The following is a 24,624-nucleotide window of genomic DNA, read 5'->3' as shown; positions in this document are numbered from 1 at the left end:
CTATCAACTCCTAGAAAGCAAATTATTCTAGGGATTTGGAATTTCCTTTTTTAAACCTCCCTATTAAGGCTTTGTATTGAGTCATATGTTTTATATAATAAAACTTCCTTCTATAATGATATGGTTGATGATGTTACTAAATGTCAAATACAAATACAGGTAGCATATTATCAATGTGTTCAACAACTAACACTCATTTTTATAAATCAGATCTCCATAATATATTTCCTTTAAGATTCAATTTAAAACCCAAGTCCAACAAATATCTACTGAATGTATGATGTATGCTAACCTTTATGGTGAATGCTAGAAATAAAGACCAATATGATAGATTTCCTGCCTCTCAAGTTCAAACATCTAGTTGTGGAGGAACAAATTTACCAGTAAAAATATCATATGACAGGTATTATAATAGTTAAGGTGAAGAACAGGTGTATGGAGAGCTTAGAACAGGGGGGACCATTGTGTTATATTCAGGAGTTTAAAGGTTTGATTATGATACAGCAACAGTATCAGTGCACATGGTCATTGTATTCTCACTCTGTCAAAGCCTACAGTTTAAAAATTCTTCTCTTTTTGATTCTTTTTGAGCATCCATGTGAAAAGTCCTCTCTCTCTTCTCCCTCTTTTTAACCTTAGATAGTTCTTTTTTATTTTTACCTAAAACCGATCAGACCAAAGGAACAACTTTTTTCTGGACATCATATTTAATATTTCAACTCCCTTACATTTGTCTGACTCCAGGCCAAAAGACAGAAAGACAGACTATAGTCAAAGGATTTCTAATATAACAGAATATATTAGAAAAATGCTGTATTGGCATCTAGTAAAAAAATTATCCTCTTTCTGCAATTATTTAATTATTTTCCAAGGAAAAACAAGTGTACTCTTTTTATGCTTACTCTATTGACTACAGGTAAAATTTATAGACTGATTCACAAAATTATTAGCCTGTAAAAGATCAGACTCAATTTGACACCAAATATTCTTTGAAATATTTAGTCGGAAGCAATAAGAAAGCAAATTTCTACTGGCATCCATATTAAGAACAGATCAAATAAAGTAAATTCTATTTCATATTCTATTCAATAAAATAACTGGCTTTTTAAAAATTTCCTGAGTAATTTTAGTATCTGTCATTTAGAGAAATTATTCTGCATTAATTTGTACTCTCAATGATGCTACCTAAAGAAAAATACTTTAAATATGTTGAATTTGCCAGTCCCTGTTTTTGGAGCAGGGTATCAAAAGGCAAACACTGAATTGTGCATATGATTATGAGAGAAGGTAGGACCAGATACTTGAAGTTAAAAACATGCTCACTTGTGTTACTATTATTTTTACCTATTTTGTACTTCAAATCACTCTGCGATAGAAGCTGTTTCCTCAGAACACTGAGATTGTAAAATCAGTTTGTAGAACAAACCTAGGGACATCTCACACCATTTGTGTTCTTTCCTTAATTTCTAAGACTTGGGCCAAGGGCCATATGTGGTATATGTTTTAAATAGATACATTTTTTTTTAAGATGAGAAACCAAATTCTTTACCTTCTTATATGGCATTTTTTTTCTTGTTTACTGACACAGTGGAGCTGATTTCCAAAACAATTTGTTTTTCTAAGTTCAAATAATGAAAGAGAACAAAATCCTACCGTAATATTGTTCATCAAAAACAATGACAAGTTACTGCTACACACCTATTATAATAGCTAAAATCCAAGAAAATAATAATATCAACTGCTGCTAAATACACAGACAGGCCAAAATTTCATTTCACTTCTTATGGGAATGCAAAATGATATGAATTTTGGAAGAACATTTGGCAGTTTCTTATAAAACTAAACAGTTTTATCCCGTGATCTGGCAAACCTGGCCCTAAGTGTTTACTCAAATGATTTGATAACTTGTGTCCATAAAAACCCTGCACAGAAATGTTTATAAAACGTTTATTCATGATCTTAAAAATATGGAAGCTACCAAGGTACTTGTCATAACTGAATATTAATGTAGAGAATAAAACAACAGAATAAGCAGGGTTCCTTGGAGAAATCTCTGATGGATTTCTCAGGCCTCAGGCAGGAAGTTTAAGTGATTAACCTAAAGCATCTTACACTGTCAGTTGGTGCTAAGACGCACACACATACACAAGCACACACACACACACACACACAGATAAGTGTATGTCAAAGGTCACCAGGGCCAACTGAATGAGCTCCCAATGGCCACAGATAGAACACATTTAACTAGAAAATAAAGTAGTTTTGGGTTACAACCCCAAATATAAGAAACAATTATATGAGATGAAAATGATATAAATAAATGATTGAATAAATTAATTAATGAAGGAGAACAAATTTCCTGTGGGGATAAAATTCCAATTAATTTATATAGATATTCTGTCCTCACAACAGTGGACTATTACTTCTCACTGCCTAAGTATAGGCATCCAAAGATTATGGTGCAGATAGGGGCAGGGTAGGGGGATAACCTACAGTGGAGAAACTTGGCAAATACTATTAAGCCAGGTGATCAAGGTCAACCACAGTAATAACTCATGTCGATGGCATGTACCTTTGTTACAATGTGATAAAATTAGCACTTTACACTGAACTCCTTCCCCAAAGCCCATAACCCCAGTCTGGTCATGAAAAAGCATCAGACAAATTTCAATGGCGGGATATCCAAAATACCTGGCCTCCAAACTGTTCTCCTCCAAACTGTCAATATCACCAAAAACAAGGAAAATCTTAGAAACTATCACAATCCAGAGTAGCCTAAGGAGACAAGATGGATAGGAACATGGGTGGGAATAGAAAAAAAGAATATCAGGTATAAACTAAGAAAAAGTGAATAAACTATGAACTTTGGTTTATAACAATGCATCAGTATTGTTCCATTAATTGTAACAGGTGTGCCATGATGATTTAAGATGTTAACAGAAGAAATAATGTAAATATATGGTAAATCTCTGTACTTTTCATCAAATTTTTCTTCCTAAAATACACAATTTATTATAAAATAACTACTTCGTAAAAGCCCTGCTTTATAATATCACTAACAAAATACAATATCAGTGGTATAAGAACATTCCCTGATCTTCAAACCAAGACAGAGAGCAACCCCCTGGCTTTCCCAGGACTGGAGCCTCAGTAAGGCTCGAAATTCAGGTGGAGCAGCAACGTTGAAGCCGGGGGGTGGGGAGGGAGGAGACCCTGGTGGGATCGCCAGTTCCTGTGTTTAGAGACTGCTTGGAAGCCCAAGACATGAGGCTGGTTAGAGACTTACTGAAGCTATCAAATGTGAACATTACAGGTAATAATAAATACAAAACTTAAAACACTGTTCTCCAAATAACACACATATATGCTGTGTTTAGAGTAGATTTAACATGCCACTAATACCAAACACCCTTCAAAATCTTCAGAAGAGATTGCACAACTAAATTTTCTTTCATATTCACTCAAAATGTTAGTCTGTTATTTTTCTTTTTCCTTTCCCTACCTTCTTCTCCATCAGAGGCGAGTAGTGCACTGAACCACCAAGCTTGGCCTCATTTTTCCTGGCAACAAGCTGACTATTCCCCTGCAATTATCTCTACATCAGATGGTATAAAATTTCCAAAGGCATATGTTTTTATCGTTTTGCTTTGGAGAAGAATAGAAAATACATTTTGAAGTCTAGGAGCGCTTTCAAATAGCTAGGTCAAAGTTTAATGCAAAAATAGTTACTAAGAACATCTGTAATCAGATAGCTTGTGATGTCTGGTGATGAGCGCTCAAGAGTGTACCTTGTTTAACTCAGTGCAGGGAGAACTTCTACACAGAAGAGACACGAATTCAGCCAGGACTAACATCTTTACTTTAATCTTCAATTCTTGATTCTTGCAGCATGAAGCCTCATGAGTCTTACCAGTATCTTCAGTGTGTAATAAATCAGAAAAACTTCTTTTACTATGAAATTTCATTAATATGAGCAAAACCATATGTATGTATGTAATCATACATATAAAACCCTCACAAAATGCCAATGGTGCCCACTAACCAAACATGACATTTGTGGTCATATGTATTTTGTTACTTTGGGATTAGATATAAATGGAATCAAATCAAAACTGCCTTTCTGAAACCTATCTGCAACAATATGCATTCCTTTACCAAAACTGGTTAACTCTGAACTCAAGTGGATAAACTTATTTCACTATGGTTTGGTATTACAGGAACACCTGTGTGTACTGTCTGTCAAGGTTATATCTTATAGAAAACCTGTGGATCACAATGTCAGTTTTTCTTGGAATATTTTGAGCTTTTTAGTGACAGCTGGTCTATTCATTATCTAACTCTCACATATAAAACTTCCACAGTGTCTGGATAAAATAACAGGAAGCTTCAGATGCATTTTTATTTAGCCAATGTGTCCATTTAGGTCTTGCTCCATGGTACTCACTTTTGTCCTTTCATTTTGAATCAAAGAAAAGAAAAATAGGTGAAGTGAGTGTTCAGCTGGGCAGTCCAGCCCCCCTTGGTGTACATTTATTAAAACAGGACGCCAGCCACACACACATCATAGATTATTCCTCCCGACTGGTGTAATTTCTTTTATCCATTGTTCATAGAAAAGTGACCTTGCCTATTTACAACATATTTGAGCAAGTATGTGAAGTTCACAAATTTGAGTTTATGTAACTCTGTTTTCCAAGCAACTAAAATGTCCTTTCTTCTAGCAAGTAGTCAAACCTGGATTGGGCTTCAAGACGAAAAGTACTAGTCTTCCAGTGGAACTCAGTTACCCGTGACTAGCTAGTTTTTATTTATTCACCTCGGTCAACAAATATTTTCTAGGCTCCTGGTAATGTAACTAACAGTAAACAAAACATAGAAAGTCTACAGGAAGCTTAGATTCTAATGGGGAACAGAAGGGAGAATCAAATATTTGAAGAGATTGGGAAGAAAAGACTGTAAAACAGGAAAAACTTGAGAGTACAGTGTTAAAGTTGTTACTAAAAAACAATTGCAAATTGTTTTCTGCTTTTAATTCATAAGAATAGAAAGCTTTATTGTCACTCTTAATAAGTTCAGCACAATAAAAACTAAAGATTACGTAGCTGGTCATTATTAAGGATTAAGGACACCAAGTACATCAACTTAAAGGCAGTACTGGGTGAAAGCCTGATTCAGTTTGATTCAAAATAATAAATTGAATTAAGTTGAGGTGAACTACGAAAGCTCTATGAATATTTTGTGAGTCGGACTTCTTGATGATGCCCCGAAACATTTTTTCCCTCCGTAGTATTGGAGCTGTATCTGGATATATGGCTGGTTCCCTGTCATAGAGGTTTCTAGAGAAAAAACCCAGCCCTGTGTGTGGGCTTCCACCAGCAAGAGTTAGGCCAGGGTGATTCCTCAGCAATTCTAGCTCTACTCTCTTTCATCATTACGATTTCCTGCAGCAAATACGATAGAAAAATTTCAATAGAAAAACTGGACCAGAGTTGCTATAATGATTCACCCAGAGGGCTAGTCAACCTATTATTTTACTTTTATTTTTGCAATAATTTCAATGACTCTGTAAGCTATTAAGTCACTGTACTAATCTCTTACCGATTAAAATAGCTGTTTCCTGTGTAATCTCCTAATGGATACAGGTAGTGCCTACAGTGTATGTGAATGGTCCGGGATACAATAGTGTTCTATGCACACTAGAGATGAAAAGAACCTAAAGCAGGTTCATACAGCCAATAAACTCTGGACAATGAAATGAAAACTAGGTCTGCCTGACATCAAATTCTATGTGTTTATCTTTTAATACTTTATATATGTGGGATATACCAGTTAAATACCTTTATTTAAAAACAAAAAATATGCTTTTTTTTCGGATTTTATAAATTGTGATGAGCAGTGATGAGTTAAAAGAAAAATTTGTAGGTTCAGGTATCATCCCAGTTCTAAAATCAACATATTTTATGAGCATCTGGTATACTTTGCAAGTAACATTTGGTAAAAATATGTTGCAAAGATTTTTGACAAAACACAACTGAGCAACTTCCCTAATAAATATCAGATGGCAAAATTCAAGAGGCACATTTTAATTGACAAATTAAGCTGCAGAATAAATGACTTAAGATAGGCATTTAAATCTAGCCTTGCTACAGAGAATTAAAACATTAGCAATAGTTTAATCTTCATTAAAAACTTCTTTTTAATTAAATGCATAAGTAACATGGAACTAGTATATTCTTTATGTTAAATTTCTAGACAATCAAGATCGACAATAATTATGCCTAAAGGCAAAATTAAAACATAGGTTTTCTTAAAAGGTAAAGAATCCTAATTAGCTGGTATATTTAAAAATGACTACATATATATGTACACACACACACATATATATATATCCATAAATTATTATACCAATTAAATGTAATCAGACACATATCTTTTAATTTGCACAACCAAACTTTGATTACCTATGATTCATTACAGTCATAAAGGGAGAAGAAATTTAAGTCAAAACCATAAAAATTTTTTGGAAGCAGGAGAAAATTAAAATTCACTGAGAGATTGTAATTTTTCACTTATTTGTCATAATAAGAAAATACATCAAAAAGGGAAAGTCTAGAAAGGCTAAAACATCCATATTATAATCTAAGCAATTGCAGTTACAACTGGATATTACCAAAGAATGAGCTGTGCTTGAAAATACTTGTCGATTACTCATTTTATGGTGCAATTGCTCCATTGCTGTTCATATATTTTGCTGATACCCCGAAACATTTTTTCCCTCCATAGTATTGGAGCTGTATCTGGATATATGGCTGGTTCCCTGTCATAGAGGTTTCTAGAGAAAAAAACTGAAAAATGCATTTTAAAAATAAAATGAAATATTAAATAGAGACCTAGTCTTCAAAGACTCGATAGTTTAACCAGGGGTTCAGTCATATGTTGCTAAACAAAATAGAATGCCATAAGGGATTCATCAGTCTATGAATCTCAGAGGGGTACAGGTGTATTCTTTGATCTCAACCAGGTAAACTTAACAAAGAAACATTGAGTTGGAAAGGGTTTTAACAGATGGAAGTTTGAGCATCCCTCCCTGTGTCCCTACTGCCCCTATCGCAGCACATGTAACACTTTATTTCTTATACAGAACGGCCTGCGGAAAGGCAGGATAGGATAGTTACTGAAATCAATGCAACAGAATCTGTTTAAATGCAAATTCCAGATGTTCTGCTTACTTGTTTGGGAAATCTACTTAACCTCTCTGCATTCACTGGAACACAATGTATTCTAGAAAGATTAATCAGACGACATAAATTGGAGTGTGAGGTGAACTTTCACTTGTGAGAGGCTTCTTCATTCTGGAGCTGAAGACATCATTGTCCCTATAATACAATGATTGCAGGTAAACATTGAGGGTATTTTATCAAATGCAGTTCTCTCTCGTTAAGTAGTAGAACATACAACCTAAACTTGAATCCTTCCTAAATACAATGCACATTTTTTGTATTTCAGTGCATGGAATCTGTGCATTCAGCAAATACGTTGCCATGTTTCCTATTATTAGCTGCAATTTTTACTTAAGTTTTACATTAAAGGTTATTACATTATATAGAGATGTATAGATACAGACATTATTCATTATTCAACAGTGAAGTTAGTCTTTGCCAAGTATTTGACAGGTGTTTTTGGAAAGTTGGTAAAATAGTAATCTAATCAGAGGTAGATACAGAAAAGAATGTGTAATCTGATTTTGGGGGAAATGTTATGTAAATGTCAATTAGTTCAAGTTTACTCCTGTTGCTCAAGTCATCTCTGTACTTACTGATTGCCTGTCAACTTACTTCTTAAATACTCTGAGTGTAATTGTGGTTTGTCCATTTCTCCTTACTGTTCTATAAGTTTTTGCTTAATTTATTTTGAGGCTCTGTTATTAGGTGCGTACATGTTTTGGATTGTCATATCATTTTTATTTTAACTCTTTATCATTCTGAAGATGCCCTCTTTATTCCTGGTAGTAGTCTTTGATATGGTATCTACTTAGTCTGATATTAACTTATCCACAAAACATTCTTTGGCTTGGTCATAGCATAGTATTTTTCCCATCACAAATCCTTTAAAAGAATTTGCATATTTCCATTGAAAGTAAGTTTCCTTAGGCAGGATATTCTTCGCTCTTGCTTTTTTATCCAATTTGACAATTTTTAACATGGTATTTTAATACTATGTACAATTAATATAGTAATCATTAGTTTTGATTTTGATTGAAACAGGTAAATGTATTTAGAGATATTCAAAAGAGAAAAAACATATTTACCTACATATTTACAATTTAATGTGCTTTTAAGCTCTAGTATCATTTTCCTTTTTCCTGAAGGAGGTCTTTTCATAGCGGTTGTAGCATAGGTCTTCTTGTGATGAATTATTTTAGATATTGTATATCAGAGAAAATATTTTGCCTTTATTTTTGAAATATCATCACCTTTGTTTTTGAAATATAATTTCAAATAAAGATTTCTAATTTGAGATTATTTTTTGTTTGTTTTTTTGTTTTTGCTATTATTGTTGCTATTGCTGTCTGCCAGTACTTTAAGAGGATTACCCACTGTCATCTGGGTTGCATTTGCTCAGAATAGATATCTGCTCTCATTCTCATCTTTGTCCATCTATATATAATGTTTCTCTCTCTGGCCACTTTTAATTTGCCTTTATCACAGTTCTTACTGAATTTGACTGATACACATTTTAGTGTAGTTTTATTCATACTGTACATTAAACTTCATTGAGCTTCTTTGGATAATTCAAATTATTGATAACATTGTGAAATTTTTAGCCATTATTTCTTCAAAGATTTCTGTTCACTATGTTCTCTCCTTCTGTAGACTTCAGTGTCACGTATATTTGACCACTGAAAACTGTCCAATTGCTTTTTCATGTTCTGTTCATTCTTGTCTAAAATAAAGTTTGTTTCTACTTTGTTTTTCTTTATGTCATTTTATTTATTTGATATTTTTGTGTCTTCAACTTCACCAATCTTTTCTTCTGCAGTATTTAATTTACTGATAATCCCATGTGGTGACTTTTTTATCTCAGTCCCTGTAATGGTCATCTCTAGAAGTTATTCCGTCTTTTAAATATTTAAAAAATATTTTCTCTACCTTTTTTGAATATAAGGAATATACTTACAATAGAAGTTTCTAAGGCCTTCTCTGATAATTATATCACCTCAGTCATTTATAGTTCTGTCTCTATTTTTTCTGTTCTTACTGTGACATATATTATTCTGACTTCAGAGTGCCTAGTAAAGAATATCTTTTTTAGCACTTTATTTATATCCTGGCTATTAGGAGGTTTTCCACTCTGGCACAGGGATACAAAGTACTCCTGGACCTCTGGGAGCTTCAGGATTATTAGCACTAATTCTTTTTAATGATTAGCTTTCAGATCTTGGGTAGTTTTCTTCACAGCTGACTAGTTCTTGATTGACAACCCAAGAAGGACCTCAGGAGAACTCTAGTGTTCTCTCTCTTCATCTCTGTCTGCAATTACCTCCTTGATATTCTTCCCTGAAAACTCTAGCCATCTGGGCTTCCATGCACTAATGGCTTCCACTCTACTGCAAGCACCCAGAGGGTCCTACTAGGGTTCTTCATGCCTGTCCAACTTGCTTGGGGAAGTAATTTTGGTAATTGTAGGGCTCACCGTTTTTGTAAACATTTCTTAGGAATTGTTCTCCTACACTGCAGATATCCAAAGTTTGGACCATCTTTTTTCTTACATCTTGTTAGAATTTATTTATTTTTATTTTTTAGCAGTTTCAGTAGAAGGACAAATTTGGACTGAGTTACATCATCTTGTCAGGAATCAAAAGTTCTCTTTTATTTTATTTTAAGATGTTTTTGGGGCAACATTGCAGAAGATAAATTAGTGGGGTAGAGAAACTTTTGACAGAAACTCCCAGGAGGTTATTATGACAGCAAATGCAGGGAGAAGAATTTGAATGCTTGAGTTTTCTAAGAAGTTCAGTAGGTGGGATAGAATGGACAATTTAAAGTATACTGTTGGCTTTCCCCTTTGCTTTCCTTATTCACTTTTTTCTTCACTCACTTTACTTGAAACTGAATTCTTTAATAAGATAGTCATGCATAAACCTCTGTCCCAGATTTTGTTTCTGGGGTACACAAATGAAAATATTCAGTGACTCTTTTTAATGTTATTTTTCTTGGTGATGGCCTCATTGGTAAAGTGAAAAATATTCAATTCTATAATTCTACTTTCCAAGCTTCCCATCAATTATAGCAACTAAGGGAGAAGGGATAGCCATAACCATAATAAAGAATATAAAAGTAAATAAAAGTAGAACTACAAAAAAGGCAAATATGTAAATAAGAAAAATTGTTATCCAAATATAGTGAGTGGTATTTAGTTTATTTATGAAATACATTATTTATTTTTATTTTGGTACTCAGGTGGATTATTGGAAACAGAAGCAATACTGACTTAATAATACTACTGAAGATTAGTTAGGTGTTAGTACAAATAAAATTTGAAAAATAAATCTATCTAAAAATTTCCTCTGAGATTATAAAAGATTCATATAAATATCTGAGTCTTTGAAAAATACTAAGCAATATTAAAGCCAATTGCTATGTTTTTCTTTATTCCATTTTATAGTTACAGGACATACTGGAACAAACAATGCCGGAAAAAATGTTTCTTTTATTCAATAACACGATAATACAAATAAAGAGGCTAATCAGATTTATAATCATTGTTATCATTAAATGAAAAAAATGAAATGTTATTTATTATGTTAATATGTTTTGAAAATGTAATATTGACCATTGCCATTTTAAAAATGGCATTTAAAAATGCTTTGTGTCTTAAAGAAGGATCACACTAAGGATGAGACTAATGTAAATATTAGTTACTTTGAGATACGGAAACTAACCAAATGTTGATTTTGCATTTATATTGTCAAATTTTGAATACTGTTTTAGCAGTTTTTTAATCAAATTGAGAATTCAGGGACAGGGGGAGTAAAACAACAGACTTACCTAATATTTGATATCCTTGTTTTTTTTGTAAAACATTCACAGAAAAATTAAATATAATGACCACCTTGATAAAAATTTCTCATCGGTTCAACTAATTGTTTTCTATATTAAAATAACAAGAGTATTTTGTTTCATTAGTGCATAAAACATCATTCATTGTCTTTTATTAGAGCATTATCACTTTCTAACTTAAAATAGCTTACCAGTATTTTTCTATCTTCCTAAGACCTCTAACAGAACAGTATTTGAATACTAAGATGTGTTCGGTATCTTCCCTTCTTTTACATAACTTAACACACACTCTTTCAGTCAACACTTAACCTGTATTTATGATCAAAGTCATATTTTAAGCCGTTCTATCTATTTGATATTTATTGAACACTAATAATGAATATAATATTATTCTCTATTTCCTGTGTGACTGATAATGATAGTGCTTTTAGGTAAATTACCTTACTTAAACACCAAACCAGCCTATATCTAAGTAATCAAAGCTCAAAGAGGTTAAGTAATTGAATTGATTTCTTGAAATTATGATGAGCTAGAATTGGGGTATAACATTTCTCATAATTTTCCAAGAAGAACAGACACAACTTATATCTATTCTGAATATATTTTACAAGGTTCAATATTATAATATATCCTTGATAATTTAAAAAGTTAGAGATTACATAGGTTATAGAGAAAGACAAATACCAGTTTGTCAAAATAAAGAATAAAGGAAGAAAATAGAATAGAGTAGAATAGAATTACTATGTGTTTATTAGACAATTTCTGGAATGAGTAAATTGAACAATATTGTATTTGTAAAAATAGTTTACTACAGTGTAAGCATGTTACTTTGGAGCATAAAGTAGCATTTAATTATAATACCACCAATGATTAGGTTAATAACTTTTTTTCATATAGGAGAGGTTGGCAATTGAGCAATGACTAATTTAGCTGCTACCACTAAAGCTTTATATATTAATGAAACTGAATATGTTATAAATGTGACAAATAATTATAACACATATTTATAAAATCCACAGATTTCTGCAAAAAGATTTTATTTATACTATGTAAACTTAATTCTCATCCTCTATTACTTTAATTTAAAATGCTGCATAAGTCCAATTTAAATATTTGGAAAAATACAATGTTGTATTTGTCAAATGCACATCAAAATGTTACTATAAAAATATTAACATTAAATGGGAATTAGATTACCCTTGTTAAGTTCCAGGATTATTCCTATATCTCCTGCCATATTTTAGTTATTTGCTGAAATAAGAACTTCACTCTCAACTTCAGTTATTTTATAGTCTGCATATATTTTATTCTCAGTAGTTTCGACTTCTGAGACTAAGAAAATTAGGTTTTAGAGTTTAGAAGAAAACATGCAGATTTGAAAGTTGACTGTTGAATTGTATGTAATTGAAACAAAACGATGCTCTGATATAATAGGCACACATCTAAAAGGAAGTTACAAGGAAAGCAGTTTGTCTGAAGTCAGAAAACTGAGGACCTAGAAAATTAGGTGAGCCTGGGAAAACATAAATTTTGGACACACAATGACTAGTTGTAAGAATCCAGCACGAGTGGCATGAAGAGGAGGGACTCGGCACTAAATAGTATCAGATCAAATAATTTTGATCAAATAGTATCAGATCAAATAAAACAAATGTTATTGGTGACATTTTCCCCACAATCTTTCCTCAGAACACCATTGTCATGAAGTAATTATGTACAAAACTAAGCCTGAGAAACCATGTGATGCATTTCAAGTGTTCATAATTAACATTAGCAAAACAAATGGTTTACATTCTGCAATAAAGTCAACTGTATAAGCTTGATTAAATAAGTGTTATCCAAAGAATGGCAACAGTTTATTGATAAACAACATTGCACAATTTTGGCATTAGGCTCCCAGCCTAACTAAATCTTATAACCTGTAAGGTGCCCTAATCTCTACTTGGTTTGACTCCAGTGTATAATTATAGTCTATATTTTCTTTCAGAATATATATTCCATGTCTTGGGTTGTGATTGTTTTGCTTTTTACTCACTAGTCCTTAGCATAATGCCTAATGAAAAATAGGTGCTCACTAAATATCTGCTACTTGATTTTTCTACATTTTAATATTTATTGGGTTCCTCTTTTCCTTTACTTCGATACAAAAACCAGATAAAGATACATCAAGAAAACTATAGAACAATATCCCTGATGAATTTAGATGCAAAAATTAGCAAATTAAATTCAAGAACACTAAAAGGATTATGCATCATAATCAAGTGGGATTCATCCCTAGAATGCAAGGATGGTTGAACATGTGCAAACCATACATGTAACACATCATGTCAGTAAAATACAAGTTAAAATTGCATAATCATCTCAACAGATACAGATAAGTCATTTGACAAAATAGAGCATCCCTTCAAGGCAAAAATCCTTAACATAATGGGTGTAGAAGGAACATACCCCAACATAAAAAAAGGACATATATAACAAATCCACAGCTAACTTTATATACATAAATTTTGGATACACAATGACTAGTTGTAAGAATCCAGTAGAAGTGGCATGAAGAGGAGGGACTCAGCACTAAATAGTATCAGAAGACGTGGAGGGGGAGAGAGAGGACGGGGCACAGGAAAGAAGCGAGAACATGGCCTCGGCAGGAGAAGGGCTGCGGTGGGATCCCAGAGGGGTTCGCAGGTGGACTGCACCTCGGAGTTTGCTCCAGGCTGAAGCAAGGGAGGGGAGCAAGGCCCCTTGTGGGTCAGTCCCTTGAGAAGGACTCCACCCCCCCCCCCAGCAAGAGGCGGTAGCCCCTGGGGGAGGCTGCTCCCCACTCGCCAAGGGTCTGGGTGGAGAGAGAAAAAAAAAAGTTCATTCTTCAACCAGCAGGTGGAACCACTGTGGGTATGGCTGACTTTTTTCGTTATATAAGAGACAATGTATAAATATTTTGGCTCATCCATCAGTGAGAAAGACCACATACTTGGGGATTAAATGGATTCATGAAATCAGGCGAGATTTAGGAAAAATCTCAACAGGACTTAGTGGTGGGACTGATGACATCAGGTATTGGACACATGTCAAAGCGTGTGAGCAGCTTTCATGAAAGAATTTTGGCGGTGGTGTATAGGGTCCCAGCAGGTCTTGGGGTGGACTCTACACTTTCATGAGTTTTACGTCCATGGGCTCTCAATCCCCCAGATTCTCACTTCGAAGAGCCAAGAATCATGAGGAAAGTGATTATTCATCACTGAGTGAAAAACATCTTACTTCAGAGCAGGAATAAGGCTCGGTGTAGACACTCTCACCGCTCCAATCGGGCATAGTGCTAGAAGTCCTAGCTAGAGCGATCAGTCAAAACAAGAAATAAAAGGTGTCCAAATTGGAAAAGAAAAAGTAAAAGTGATATTATCTGCTGATGATATGAGTCTATAAGTAGAAAATCCCAAAGAATCAGTAAAAAACTGTTGGAATTAACAATTTCAGTAAAGTGGTAAAATACAAAGTCAACATAAAGAAATCAACTGCGTTCCTTTACATTGATAATGAGGCATCTGAAAAAGAAATAAAGAAAACTATCCCATTCATGATAGTATCAAAAACAATATAATACCCAGGAATAAATTTAACAAGGAAGTTGAAGAGCTGTACAATGAAAACTACAAAACTTTTCAGAAAGAAACTGAGTAAGTCACTAGTTTTCCATTTGTTAATGGCAAGATATTCTGTGTTAATGGATCAGAAGAATTATTATTATTAAAATGGCAATTCTATCCAAAGACATCTGTGGGTTCAATGCAATCCCCATCAGAATACCAAAGGCATTTGTCTCAACAATAGAAGAAACAATCCTAAAATCTGTGTGGAACCACAAAAGACCCCAAATAGTTAAAGCAATCCTGAGATAAAAAAGAATTGTGCTAGGAATAACATGCTTCCAGATTTCAAACTATACTACAAAGCCATAGTAATAAAAACAGTATACTGCTGGCAGAAAAACAGATATATATATATATATATATATATATATATATATATATCAATGGTACATAATTAAACCCTGGTATAGACAGTCTGCTAATATTCAACAAGGGAGTCAAAAATATCTAGTGGGGAAAGGATAATTTCTTCGGTGATCAATGCTGGGAGGGCGTGTAGAACCATGAAATTGGAACCCTACCTCACAACACTCAGAAAAATTAATTCAAAATAGATTAAAGCCCTTACATTATGCCCTGATGCCATAAAACTTCTAGAATAAAATACAGGGAAGACACTCATTGATATTGGTCATGGCAATAATTTTTTTTTATGTGGGGGAACATAACTACAAGAGCATAAATAACAAAAGAATAAAAATCAACAAATGGGATTATACCAAATGGAAAAGCTTCTTCACAGTAAAAGAAACAATTAATAAAATGAAGAGACAACCTATGGAAAGGGAGAAACTTTTATAAATCATATCAGATATATAACCAAAATATTTAAGGAAGTCAGTTAATACCAAAAAATCCCCACCAAAACAGTACATTAAAATGGCAAACACAGACATGAAAATATGCTCAACATAATTAATGCAAAGGCAAATCAAAATGACAATAAGCTCTCTCTTCACAATTGCTGGAATGTCGGCCATCAAGAAGGCAGGAGACAACAGGAACCAGAGAGAAAGTGGTGGAAAGGAAACCATGATATGCTGTTGGTGGGAATGCAAATTGGTCTAATCACTATGGAAAACAGTATGAAGGTTTCTCATAATATTAAAAATAGATCTACCATATGATCGAGCAATTCCACTTTGGGGAATATACCCAAAGAAAATGAAAACAGGATTTGGAAGTTATATGCACTCCTATGTTCACTGCATCATTATTCACAATAGCCAAGATATGGAAATGACCCAAATGCCCATCAACAGATCAGTGGGCAAAAAAGACGTGGTACAAACATACAATGGAGTATTGTTCAGCTATGAGAATGGAGGACATTTTCCTATTTGTGACAAGATGATGGACCTTGAGCATGTTATGCTAAGCGAGATAAGTAAAAAAAAGACAAGCACTATATGATATCATGTATATGTTGAATCTAAAAAGGTTAAACTTGTGAAAAACAGAGTAAAATGGTGGCTATTGGAGGTTGGGCATGGAGAAGAGTGATGGTGTTTAAAGGTACAAATTTATAAAGAGTAGTAAATAAGCTACAAAGATCCAATGCACAGTGCAATGAATATAGATGAAAATATTATACTATGATTATGAAATGTACATTAGCAATCATATTACAATACAGAAATGTATCAAAGTAACATGCTGTAACACCTTAAACTTACACAATGGCACATGTCAAATATATTCCATTAAAAATGTGCTAAACGCCTTGCAAGTTGCCTAATTGTAGGCTCAAATACATTCAGGTATTGGAAAACAACATCAGGAAAACTATATTGATTATTCATCTAATTCCAAAATTGGGATACTAGACTAAATCACCTGGGTAATTAACAAAACCGTTGTTTCTTGAGTCCTTGGCTGTTTTGCCTAGATGGGGGTGCTAAGAGCACCATAAGTAAATAGCAATTATCACTATAGAACAATGACTTATTATCAGCATGAATTTTGGAAATCATGTTCATTTGGGTGGCCCGTCTGGAATACAGCTGATTTTAATTATTTTTTGCGTTACCATAAAACCCACTAGGACAACCGGATTTATTTTCACTCACTGCTGTTCCGAAATTCACGTAATTTCAACTCTGCCTGAAGCACTAATGAATGTGGCAGCTGCTGTTTCTCGCTTTCAGAATTCAGCAAAATCATGGAAGGATAAATCAGAGAAATGAATTCAAGTTTACTCTGATTTTTCAGAGTGTGATAAACTAAAAACTATGTAATTATGGAAAACAACAGCCATCCTGTATTTAGGAAGAATGGACCGGATAGCAGGTGTCCTAATCCCTGTAAAAACAGAGGTGCAACACTGCACCGTCTATTTAATTCAACTCTTGTGTATTCTACCTTTCTTTTTTTAAGGAATTTAAAGAAGGAACTCGTGGAGGCCTATGATGTGATGTTATCTGGGAAGGACGTGAGAACAAGGGCCTCTCTTGACATGCCTTAGTGCATCAATAACAAATTTTCTTTGTTTATAATATCAAGCTATTTTTATTAAAATACCAGAAACAGGATGACAAAAATATAGTATTTACTGACTGTCTCCTGTTTTAGACACAGTGTTGTGCTCCCCTTCTGATTTATCATTCTCCCTCAATCTCCATGTTAGATTTCATATGGGAACACTGAGATTAAGAACACTTATATAATTTGCTTAAGGTCCCAGAGAGTAAATTTGTTCATGAGAATAAGTATTGTAAATTGGTCATTTAAATCTACAATTTTAAGTTGTAAAACTCATGTTATTTCTAATAAAGTAGGCATCCTGTCTCTGATAATCCCTAATGAGTAAGATTTAAATTGTGGTGTACATTTTAAATATCCATAAAACCAAAGCAAGAAGTCTTAGTAATTAATTCATTTTGATTGTTCGATAACTAAAATAAGAATTTTTAACATTCATTTGTCAGATATTTGCCACTCATTAGGCACAAAAGAATTTCAACTGTTAAATCATCACCACAGAGATAATTGATATATTTAAGATTGCTTTAGTGTTTATTCACTGAATAAAGTAGCCAACTACTGTAAGTTGGGGAATTTTATAAGAAATATATGTCACCAAATAAATCAAAAAAATTTCAATAATGGACAAAAGACTAAAACAAAAAGGTAACTGCACAAATTGGCTTTGCCTTTAGAGGACAAAATCACTGAGCAGTTGTACAATAGGATAATGAACACACATCATTAAGCAGTGGGCTGAGATGGTGGGGAAGGCAGGGATTTAAATGTTTCTACTTCAGGTGAGGAGTCTAGAGACAAAGCACTTGCATTTTCCAGAGAAGCGGGTAACTGTGTGTGTCGGCCTGTTCACAGTGGAATTGCAGTTTGAATGGAACTTAGCAGCAAGCCACAGTGATGTGTACTTACAAGTGCATGAAGTGGAAAAATCTCTGTTCTGAGCCCCTGAAAGCACTTGCTTCCAGGGGCACTTAGGGACGTGGTAGGTCCTTGTAGTAGCAGCTCTGTATTCTTTTTAATTTTCTTCATTTGGGAAGTCATGATGATGGAGGACATAACCAGGGTGTGTTCCTGTTTCTTTTCAGCTTACACAAATGCAGTAGTCATTGGGGGTTCCCAAGTGTTTCAGCTTCCCCCCTTTCAGAGACGTGGTAGGACCTGCCTGCCTCGCCTCACATCCCTGAAGTTAGGTGAGGCCCCAACTACTTGGCCAAAGGAGTATGAGCAGAAGAGGCAGGTATCGCACTGACGTGGAGGCCAGGGGGAGGCAGCACTGATCAATCATGTGCTTCCCCTTTCCCCCGACATGAGAGCCTCGGTCAAGGTGGAGCCTCCATAGTTTAGTTCTCTGGGAGCAGAAAGACAGAAAAGGGAAGGGGAGAGGAGGGCAGGGGAGGGAAGGAGAGGAGGGCAGGGGAGGGAAGGAGAGGATGGGCAGGAGAGAGAAGGAAGGAAGTTGGAAAAAAGAACACATTTCCATAGAATTCTGTAGAATTTTAAAACTGCCAAATTTTTTCAATTTACATATGTGTGTGTATTATATATACATATATATATACACACACACATACATAAAATCATACATATTTATAAATTTATGCACATAAATAAATTAAGAATTAAAAATATATTCAACTGTTTCCCCTAAAGAAATAGAAGTTTTAACGGGTGTTATGAGTTAAAGGGACACTTTCCACCTGGGGGTGTGTATTGCTCACATCTGAGGGCCTTCCCAGAATAACACAGGAGTGAGTCGGTGAGTTCTGGGAGTATATGAAACTCCTGTTTATCCTCTCAAGTGGTTTTCATTTGTCTAAATGATTTATTCAATAAATCACGTTTGATTTCATCCATCATGCCGTATTCACCTGCTATTCCTTTGTAGTATATTTGTGTGATTGTTTCTAGACATTTAACAGTGTAAGTCTCTGGAATAAGGGAATATTTTTTGAAATGATCCCCAGTAAGGATTACATCCTAAAAACCATCTGAGATTTAATCACATGTGTGACAGAGTTATTCCTCACGCACAGTGTACATTTTTGCTTTTATCTTTAATTATTTTCAGCCTTCAAAAATTAGCTTAAGATTGTTTCTTTAACATTCAAAATAGGTGTGAACATTTGCTTTGAACTTCTCCACTTCCCAGGGAATGTTAGTAAATGCAAATTCAATTACCATTCTCTCAAAAAGGCATTTCTCATGATACTTTGTTGTACCGAACAAGCTCAGAAACCATGGGAGGATTTTTAAGCAACACAAATCTACCAGCAAGTCCATTACCCACTCAATGAAGCATCAAATGAACAGACAGTGTTGAGTCTGTTATCCGTATCATTGTGGCTAACACAGTAGGCACAAGGACAAGCACAGGACTGAGCCTCATATGCATCAGGCAGTATGAAAGAGAGAGAACAAACATGAGGCCATACTGCTGCCAATGATTTATTCATTTAGCCAAATGCAAACTGCTTGAGAGGATAAACAGGGGTTTCATATACTCTCCAAGAGCACATAAAGGCACAAAATAATGCCCCTATAGATCCTTTTAACTTAAAAAAGAGCTGAGACGTACGTGAATGCAAAGAAAAGAAAGAGAGAAAAAAAAAGTCCATTCTTCAACCAGCAGGTGGAACCACTGTGGGTATGGCTGACTTTTTTCGTTATAAAAGAGACAATGTATAAATATTTTGGCTCATCCATCGGTGCGAAAGACCACATACTTGGAGATTAAATGGATTCATGAAATCAGGCGAGATTTAGGAAAATCTCAACAGGACTTAGTGGTGGGACTGATGACATCAGGTATTGGACACATGTCAAAGCGTGTGAGCAGCTTTCATGAAAGAATTTTGGCGGTGGTGTATAGGGTCCCAGCAGGTCTTGGGGTGGACTCTACACTTTCATGAGTTTTACATCTATGGGCTCTCAATCCCCCAGATTCTCACTTCGAAGAGCCAAGAATCATCCTCTCGTGACTATGGCAGAGGACAGGCCATATATCATGTATACGATGATGTATATCATCAGCTACATATATTAGAAAGCAACGTATTCAAAATAAAATTTAAGTTCTTATCTTAATAACCTGGAGAAAGAACAGTGATGTCAGTCCAAAGAAAGCATAAGAAAGAAAATAACAAAAATGAGAGGTGAAATCAGTGTAATTAAAAAAAAAATGATGGAGAAAAAGCAATCCAGATCAAAGGCTGGGTCCTGAAAGGATACATGAATTTGATGGACCTAAATCCAGACTATTCAAGAAATAAAGAGAAAGGGCAGAAATTACTAATCTCAGAAAAGAAAGAGAGGCCATTGCTACTGATCTCATGGGTGTTAAAAGGACAATTAAATAAACAAACAAAACCCAAACCAAAAAAACAAATGACCACTTTGTTCACAAATTTGATAAATTCATGTTTAGCTAACACAGATATAATTGGTTACATATAAAACTATTTATAGATCCATTTGTAAATGCGTATATGTACACACATATGTCTTTACTCTGTAGCTGAGGACTATAGGTAAAAACACTCCACAGCAATGTACGCACAAGAGCCCCTATCCTGGCTTCTCACACTCTTCTCGAGTAAAGGGACCTAGGCCTTTGGAGACGGTACTGGCTCTAGGATGTGGGAAGGTGAACACAGGATGGGCCTGGAGCACCTCTTACTGCCGGAAAACATGGAACTTTTCACACACAGAGGGAAGCATGCCGAGGGGTACAGGAACTAACCGTAAGAGCTGCTGGGAGCGAATCTGGGATACCTGGAGAACAAATTAGATCAAGTGGTATATGTTTATAAACCCAAAGTGTAAACTTAATATTCATTCATTCATAATGATACAAATAAATATTCGAATCAAGAAATGGAGAAAAGATAAATATCCCATGAAGAAAAATTACAGATAATAATATTATGTAACATATATTCTGAATTCATAAAAATATACTTAAAAAAGAAAAAAGGGTAACAAGGAAGCTCCTATATAAGGAATGTGGTTGGAGGATGAGGGTAAGGTTATGAGCAAAACTGTAATTCATTTTTTAGCTAGTGAAGGCATACTTTTTTTTTTTGGTAATAAAAAGGTTTGCAATTGAAATCAAAAGGAAGCCTGATTAATCCAGAGATTTTGCCCTAATACATGATGCATTTATTTCAGATAAAACTTACTAAGAGACCTGAGGAGTCACAACAGATTTACATTTATTTATTATTCAGTGACATTTCCAAAGCTTTTTGAAAATGAAAATAGGACATATTTATTAGAGTATTTTAAGTCAACATTTTGCCAGAAATATGTAATGTATCAACTTGATTCTGAGTCAACAGAGTAAATATGAATTATGTTTGAAAATGTTGCTTCATTGCACACAACAATTTATTTGTGGTACAAAGAACTATTTAAATGAATGAGTTTTAAAGTGACATTTGAGTAAGTGTAGTTTTAATAGTTTTTAAATGACAGGAAAAATATCTGGGGACTTACATGTCTAATAATCCTTGGTAAAACTCCTCAAATAATACATGAGGATTGAGAACCCTGAATGCACTACACATTTTCCTTAGTTGTCACATACATGAAAACTCAAAGAAGCATTTCACTTATGTCAAAATCAATACTCATAAATTCCTCAATAGAACACATTCGTAATTGTCTATCCCCATGAAATTGCCTTTTTAAATCCCATCAAAATATTGAGAAACTTTTTAATACAATTTCCTTAAAAATAAAATATATGTATTTACTTACACATTTCTTAATGCAAGAAATCATTTTTCAAAAGCCATATTACTATTTTCCAATGAAGAATAAGTGTGTATATATTGATAATCTCTGGATGCAAAGATGCAGGAGAACATGTAATTTTATAAATTATCTTCAAATTCATAAAATGTCAATCATTTTATATATATAGTGATTCATAAATTCCATATATAAATCTAGAAGGAGACCCAGTTGCAAAATACTACTTTCAAAAAGATTTCCCAGTGCTTTTGGGTTCCGGCCAGATATTCATAAAAGGATCCAGATGAGCCCAGAGTTCTACCACAGAGATGTGATACGTGTGTCAGAGTGTAAGTCATGCACATGGTTAAGGAGAAAAAGAGCATCACAAGAAGCAATTATGTCCAAAGGTAGGCTCAGGAGAGCAAACCTGGCAGCTGTACGTGGTGCCTCTCCATGGTAGGAGGACAAAAATCCCGGAATCGACTTAATCTTGTATTACTTGGTCAGCATTGCAGCTACAAATCCTAAGCATCAATTTGCTAAACTGGTCATCCTTGTGCAACCTCACAGAGCTCACGTAACAGAAATGTGCCCCACAAGGCCGCCTCCACATGTGGTACCAGCTACCATGTATTACCATCATCACTAATATCTTCTGAAAGGCAAAATTGATTTATTTTTGCAATGTGAGATTTTTTAGAAAAAAAAGAATTTCAGATAGGTAAATATACAAATACTAAAATTTGAGTTTGTGTCTACTAGAATAAATGTGCTGTACAAAAAAATAAGGTTTCCTTTTCTTTAAATAAAGCTATTGAGTCTGTACCCAATATACCTTTCACATTCCAGAATTCCATGGCGGGAGAGGATAACGCAGCACAGGGCAGGTGGGTAGCACCGTTATCAGTTCACACGAAAGTCAGTCAGCTTGGGTGAAAAATAGAAAAGATCTGTCTATGATACCGCTAATGAATACATTTTATAACAAGTATTCAACTATTTGAATTAGGGGAAACGTCAGTACACAGTTTTATTTGGGACTAAGAAATGTTTTGGCTTAATAATGTTAACATACAGAACATTTTACCTTAAAAATATCTGCCAGGAAACTCCACACTCAAAAGGAGAGGTAAGATCTGCCAGTTACTCACGGCTCTCCATGACTTCACCTTCCTCTCAAAATCTAAGTAATGACTACGTTCCCCTCATGGGCCTCACATCGCCGCGCCTTCTATGGACACCCCTGCTTTCATTTCCATTGTGGAAATAAGCAAAGAGCACCCAAAGGAGAACGGGCGGAGACCAGCCATTGAGAGCTTGCAGAGAGTCAGGTCGGCGGAGGGGAAGGCTTCACAGTGGAACCAAGGGAGGGCTTCAGGGGTGCTCTGAGCAGGGCGGGCGTCGGGGGGGCTGCGGGGGTCACTGGACACAAACCCGGAGATGATTTCTTTGCACGGGATTCCTGGGGGGTTCGCTCAGAAGACGTGGAGGGGGAGAGAGAGGACGGGGCACAGGAAAGAAGCGAGAACATGGCCTCGGCAGGAGAAGGGTTGCGGTGGGATCCCAGAGGGGTTCGCAGGTGGACTGCACCTCGGAGTTTGCTCCAGGCTGAAGCAAGGGAGGGGAGCGAGGCCCCTTGTGGGTCAGTCCCTTGAGAAGCATCCCTCCACCCCCGCCAGCAGGAGGCGGTAGCCCCTGGGGGAGGCTGCTCCCCACTCGCCAAGGGTCTGGCTGGAGGAGAGAGGGGCCTGTGACAGTGCCCAGCCCAGGACAGTCACGCGCCGGGGGTGGGTCGGGGAGGGCCAGGCCCGCCTCCCACGGGTCCTCGGACAGGCCTGCGAATCCACGTTGACTCCTCCTCTACTTGATCACAGCTATGAAACGACTACAACATTTTACCACAGTCTCTCAGTGTGTCATTTTGATAGCAATTATCCTTTTTGGCTTACTTAGCTCTAGTCTGCACGTCTGTTTTGGCTTGTGCTTAATAATTTGGATCCAATTCCAGTTTTCCTCCTCATTCTTTTATCACGACAATTGGCAGATGTAAGTAATTTCACTATCCAACCCATTCTACCAAATTAAATTTGCTAACACAGAGACTGCAGTGCTCATATTACCTCCAACAAAATCTCCAATAACAAAAATAATAAACAAACTCAGGCTCCTCGCTCCCAAGATTATTGTTGGTGAAAACATTCCTAACAACAATTACTATTTTCACTCATCTTTCCTATGTTACATGCCAAAAAATCAGAATACTTATCATTTGCCAAACACAGCCAGTGTTTTTTTTTTGTCAAATTGTGGTTGGCGTTCTATATTTTTATGACGTTTGCACATTCTATATTCTTTAATAAATGTAGGCATGTATTTAATAACCTTTAACAAGAGTGATTGTAAACAAATTAAGTGATCTTTGTTATTGCATGTCCAAAGACATTCTCCAGCATTTATGCTACTGTATCATTTACATAACTTTGTTTAGTATTCAAGACATATGATACCAGTATCTGCCTTATATTTTAACTATATCATAATATCTCAGAGAACAAGGTAAGTATCTTGTTTACATTTTTATTCTCCAAAATTAGCACTCACAGTGACTTCTCAGTGAACATGTCTTGAGTTAAACTTTTATTAAAATCAGGATTATCTGGAGTTGTGATATCAGCTAAGAAACTAGAGAGAGGTAAGAA

At 35.1% G+C, this 24,624-nt stretch overlaps 1 long non-coding RNA gene across 1 annotated transcript in view; it reads right to left on the bottom strand.

Moving 5' to 3' along the window:
• LOC140843464 (uncharacterized) overlaps positions 1-22,853 on the bottom strand; it is a 258,174-nt gene extending 235,321 nt beyond the window's left edge. Inside the window, exon 1 of the long non-coding RNA XR_012121281.1 lies at positions 22,761-22,853. This is a non-coding gene — a long non-coding RNA (uncharacterized lncRNA). The remainder of the gene's footprint in view (positions 1-22,760) is intronic.
• Positions 22,854-24,624: the final 1,771 nt, after the last annotated feature.

This window comes from Manis javanica, chromosome 9 (genome assembly GCF_040802235.1).
Source record: "Manis javanica isolate MJ-LG chromosome 9, MJ_LKY, whole genome shotgun sequence".
NCBI classification, from domain to species: Eukaryota; Metazoa; Chordata; class Mammalia; order Pholidota; family Manidae; genus Manis; species Manis javanica.
The sequence above is the reverse complement of the archived record's forward strand: the minus strand, read 5'-3'. Positions and strand labels throughout refer to the sequence as shown.